Source organism: Psammomys obesus, unplaced genomic scaffold, assembly GCF_907164565.1.
Source record: "Psammomys obesus unplaced genomic scaffold, mPsaObe1.curated_primary_1811, whole genome shotgun sequence".
Classification (NCBI taxonomy): Eukaryota; Metazoa; Chordata; class Mammalia; order Rodentia; family Muridae; genus Psammomys; species Psammomys obesus.
Window position 1 is genome coordinate 1 of NW_026587293.1, and position 5,579 is coordinate 5,579.

The following is a 5,579-nucleotide window of genomic DNA, read 5'->3' on the forward strand; positions in this document are numbered from 1 at the left end:
GAGGGTCTGAGTGGGTTCGAGTCCCACCGGCCCTCATCTGAGAGGGTCTGAGTGGGTTCGAGTCCCACCGGCCCTCATCTGAGTGGGGGCCAATTTGTTGGCTCCCCGTCTGGGAGACGAATCTCCAACACAGTCTCCATCTGAATTTTTGCTTTCAGTTTTGCTTCGTGCCGCGCGGCTTGTGTCGTGTTTTGTCTGTTTAAATCCTGTGTTTCTCATGTATGTATGTGTTTTTCTGTGTCTGTTTCTTTGTGGACTTGGACTGATGAGAGTTCGGACAGAGGACAGTTGAAATTGAAACTAGTTCTCGGCTCCGGAGCTGGGGAGTGTACACGGCTGCATGACAGGACACCAAGCAGTGTGCTCTCCCTCCCGAAGGAGCCGAGGAGAAAATGCTTTCAGGTGGCTGGGGAGACGTGGAGCTGGAGCTTGAGCGGGCGGTGCTCGGACACTTGGGAGTCTGTGAAATAACAATGTACAACCAGCAGGGCACGGGCTCTGCAGCCCCGAGAGGAAGGGGTGGAAGATCGCCTCCCCCCCCCCCCCCCCCCCCCCGCTCGGAGGGGAGGTGGGGCGGCGCGGCTGGACGCTCCAAGAGCTGCCTGCAGTGTTCAGGAGGGGCCCGGCCAGAAAGCAGGTTCATGACCTGCGGGGGAGGTAAGCTAGAGTGAAGCTCACAGGGAGCCAAGAGAACAGGCAAGGCTCGTGGGCTTGCTAGGTAAAAGTCCTTAGGCGGGGATTGGCACCTTAGCTGCTCCACGACAGGAGCTGCTCTGGCTGCAGAAAATAAAGAAAAACTCCTCCCCTTGCCTTCATGCCAGCTCAGCAGTGAGGGGGAAAGAGAGCAGCAGGAGCTCACCACGCCCTCTTGCTCCTCTCTTCCCTCCTCCCACATAGGGGGCTTGCAACTTACAGATCAAACAGTAATTTAGGATGATTGTTTTCAATTGGTTTTAAATGGTTGATATGATCAAAAATAATTGGGTATGTTTTAAGGTTAAATTCAAATCCTTGTTTAAAACACGTATATGTGCCTATGTGTTTGTAGGGTCTATGAATACATATGTTTAAATAACAACAATATAAATTGCCACATGATGTGGCTCAGAAAAAGAACAAAGGTTACAAAATCTCTGAGTCAAAATGATTTTATTTCCTCTTAAGATAAGAAGAAGGTCTTGTTCTAAGTTGATATTGGTTCTTAAGATTGGGTTGTTTTCACTGATAAATTTTGGTCTTAAAATCTGGTTTAAACTTTTATCTGGTTTTGACTTTAAAATTATGGTTATGCTTTGTAAATTCACTCCTAAAGAAAATACTTTGCTTTGATATTGCAGGGACGAGTTTTAAAAAATTGTTTAAATGTTTAAGGCTATAAAATATTTAAAGTTTATCAGGCATTTGGGTATGACAATGATCTTGGGTAATCTGACAAAATTTAAAAGTTTCTCGATCCTTTAAAAGAGAATAAAAATACTTTGATATTTATTTTATCAATTTTATTAAATAAAACCCAGCCGTATGGTTTGTGCTAATTGAAAAAAATTACAGTTTTTAAAATGTATCTTATGGAGAGCTGTTTGTTTGTTAAGCTGCCTTGTTACAACCCTGGTCTTGTGGACGCAGGGCTCCAGCAGGATCATGTTAGGATAGAAAAGATTTTGATGAGAGTTTATAAAAAGAATGTCTGGTTAAGCCAGAAAAAGAAAGCTAGAAACCTGAAGGTTAATGTATGTTGCAGAAGGTTAGTGTATGTTGCAGAAGGTTAGTGTATGTTGCAGAAGGTTAGTGTATGTTGCAGAAGGTTAGTGGATGTTGCAAAAGGTTAGTGGATGTATTATAAAAAGCCAGAGAGTTAATATGATTTGAGAAAAAAAAAAAACTGTATTTTAAATATGTTATAGTTCATTTAAAAGGCTGGTAATTCCTCATTACAAAATGTTTTCTTAGGCTCTTTAAAGGAAAAAATTCTGGCTGATAGGTTTGGTATGGCTAAAATAATTCATACAGTTTAAAATTGTTCTGTACTGTTCTGTTATGCAGTTGGTTCTAAAACTTATTTAATCACTAAGTTAAAAATGTTGGTTGTGGGGGATTATAAATGCTCCACAATGTTTGCTGTATCATCATCAGCACCTAATAGCTATGTTTGATATTGTCAGTCACAGCCTGTGGTAGCCTTACACGTGGTTAGCCGCCATGCTAGTCCAGAGAAAGAGGATAGAGCCATGAGTTTGTGATCATTTTTGTTCAGGTATCTCAGTTATGTTCAGTCATCTGATTAGTACTAAATACAAAGCTTTTTACTGTTCAATTTTAATGCAAGTGATAGGAACAACAAGATTTGCTAGGCTCTCTATGAACTATGTCTGATTAAAAGATTTGCTTTAATTTTAGTTCAGAAAGAACAGATTTAAAGTTATACTAACAACTACAGTTGGCTACACCTAGTGTCTTTGTTTAGTTTTTCTTTTATACAGTTTAAAACAGATAATAAAGATAGACAAAGAGTAACTCAGATATGCTGGCCCTCAGGCTTGTCAGAGATCTGATGAATATGGCATTTTAACTGTGTAAGCTTATTGTGACAGAAAGTCCTGAAATCCTGGCAGTAGCTCCCCCAAGGTCTCCGAGAAGATTTGGGCACAACGACAGATGACTGCGACTCTGGATTGTGGTATGCTAACCACTGGGCAATATTGCCTCAACTGGCCCACTGCTAGGGCCCAGCCTAAGCTGTGGACAAAGCCGGGGACATCTGAGGAGCCATTGTCTCACATTGTGAGAGGCAAGGTGAGGTCAATCTCTTCTGTTCCTCTTTCCACAGAAGCAGTAAAAGCAGTCTCTCACCTTCTGTGCCTGGCTGGACAGCCTCTGTTCAGGATGCCATGAGACAAGAGCGAGGGACACTGCCTAGGTGATGGACTAAGTAGTCATCTCTGTCATTTTGATAAACACATAGATTGATATATTTATTTAGCTTATAATTTATCCTTCTCAGGTCTCTGAACACCTTGATGGCTATGCTAAGCTTACGATAGCTTTACAGCTAGAGAAAAGACAATTAGATCCACTGTTAGTTCATTGATCAGTTCATTAGCTAAATTAGCTAAAACTACTGGGTACTAGATCTCTTATTTAGAAAAAAGGACAGGTTTCCCTTGCTCACAGAATTCATGTTAGTCATCTGTGTCTAAAGATATAGCTAAAAAAAAAAAAATAAAAATAATACGGAGCCTATATAGAGTCTAAAGATATAAGAGTTTAGGTTATAAAATCTAAAATGTTATTATTTGGTCTGAAAAAATTGTTTCAGGGTTGATAAATACAAAAAAAAAAAATTAGAGTGTCTAAGTTGATAAAAATAGTTTAAAACATGTTAAAATTGAGAGATACTTTAGATCTCTCCCCCCTCTTTGCTACTGTTGTGCTTATGTTATGAGATTTCCAAAGTTCAGAGTTTTGACATTTATTAATAGAGTTCTGATAAGTTGATAGAGCACTGACTGCTTATTATTCAGTCACCAGGTTGAGATTTAATTTCCTTTGATTGGCTTCTGGAGATAGACTTAAAGACTTAAAGGTACTTCTCATCATGTTAAAAACATCTGTTTAATGTATATATCTGACCCAAAAGTCATAGCTTTTAGTATGATATTCTTAATATCTGCCATTTCTGAGATAGATTTTGACACAGAAATAAAAAAAATCAAGCATCCAGGGTTTAACACTAAAGCCAGTAATGTGTTTCTGCCTAACTTTCCAATATAAACATAGAGATAGGGACTAAAAGATGCTGAGTAAAAAAAAAAATGGCCAAGCTTCATTCGTGGCTAATTACCAACAGCTATGCCCACAGAAAAAAGGTTATAAAACAAACAACTGATACTTATTCAGTGGGATGCAGTTTTACCTGTTACTCTCAAGATGTTCAATTTGCTGATATGTTACTTTTCTGAGTATTTAAAATTATACATTTCCTTTTGTGTACTAAAAATTTCATATAAGTTTCAGGATTTGACCTGGATCTGACATAGCTCAAAAGGATCACAGATGAGGTTTTCCCTAATCTTTCCAATTTAATAGATAAATTTTAACTTCTGTCTCCAGTCTAAATTTGTCTCAGCAGATTTTCACCTGTTCAACTCTGTTCTGGGATCAGCTATAGACTGCAAGCTGAGATCTGGACTTCCTAGAAACTGACCTGACTGCTCCCTGCCTCTTCCGGTGGATCAACTGACCAGATGCTTGGGACTGCCCTATTGCCCAGCTTTTGACTGGCATTTCAGCCTCCCCAGTCCCTGATGCCTACGTCCAACGGTCAGCATGAAGAAGCTACAGAAGACGGATCTCCGCCCAAATCCCCCCCTAACAGGCTGAAATGCTAAGTCAAAAGTGGCTCCCTGACATTAGCTATTATCTTAAACATCTGCTTAGCTGCTGACCATACTAAATTGATAAGAGATAACATGGCTAAACTCAGAAAAAGACTCAGACAGAGACAACAATTCTTTGAGTCAGGACAGAGCTGGTACAAGAGATGGTTTAGTCAGTCCCCCTGGTTCACCACCCTCGTTTCCTCCCTCATGGGCCCCCTAATCATAATTCTCTTGATTCTACTAGTTGGGCCTTGTATTCTAAATTGGCTGATCCAGTTCATAAAAGACCGGTTCTCTGTCGTACAAATGTTGGTGTTGACCCAGCAGTATCATCAGCTCAAACAGCAGGGGACAGAATTTAACTCTTCCTAGGCCCGAGAATGGAAGATTCCATTCTAAGTTAAAAGAAAATGGGGGAATGACAGTTTGTGTTATTCACTCTCATAGATATCTGTGAGACTGTTTCAGCTAAGATAGGGAAAAACAAAATAACAGGTGGCGGGCCACGTCAAGGGGTCATCCTACCCCCCTTGACCACCCAGTTCCTAGAATCTTGGTGCCCCTGCCAAACTTTGACGCAAATTGTGGTCTCGTGTAAACGTACCAATCAGCCCCCTGTAACCATGCCCTCTCGTTTCTGTACCAGTGTTTCTGCCTCTAAAACCCTATAAAAACCCCAGCTTCCCATCTAGGGGGCGCGGAAGTCTTCCGAAAGACTTTTTGCCCCGGGTACCTGAGTATCAAAATAAAAGCCTCTTGCTGTTTGCATCCGAATGGACTCGTTGATCCTTGGGAGGGGGTCTCTCTGACGGAAGATACCCTCCGGGGATCTTTCATTTGGAGGCCCCAGCGAGATCTGAGACCCCCCACCCAGGGACCAACGACCCACCTTCGGGAGGTAAGCTGGCCAGCCGTCTTTTCTGTTGTATGTATCTGTCTTGTCTGTTGTGCGCTTCTGTGTCTGTTCTGTTTGCAACCTGAGACTTGATCAAGTCATCTGAATTTGGCAGAAAGTAAGAAGGGGTTGACGGACCTGGACTTCTGTTCTGCTGGGCCGGAGAGCCGTCTCCAGGCTGAGAGGGTCTGAGTGGGTTCGAGTCCCACCGGCTCTCATCTGGAGGGTCTGAGTGGGTTCGAGTCCCACCGGCCCTCATCTGAGAGGGTCTGAGTGGGTTCGAGTCCCACCGGCCCTCATCTGAG

General features: G+C 41.9%; 1 long non-coding RNA gene across 1 annotated transcript; it reads left to right on the forward strand.

The window, feature by feature from the left end:
• The first annotated feature begins 568 nt into the window (after positions 1 to 568).
• Positions 569 to 5,153, forward strand: LOC129673826 (uncharacterized). Its single transcript, XR_008719738.1, has 2 exons — positions 569 to 657; positions 4,111 to 5,153. It is a non-coding gene; the product is annotated as an uncharacterized LOC129673826 (long non-coding RNA).
• Positions 5,154 to 5,579: the final 426 nt, after the last annotated feature.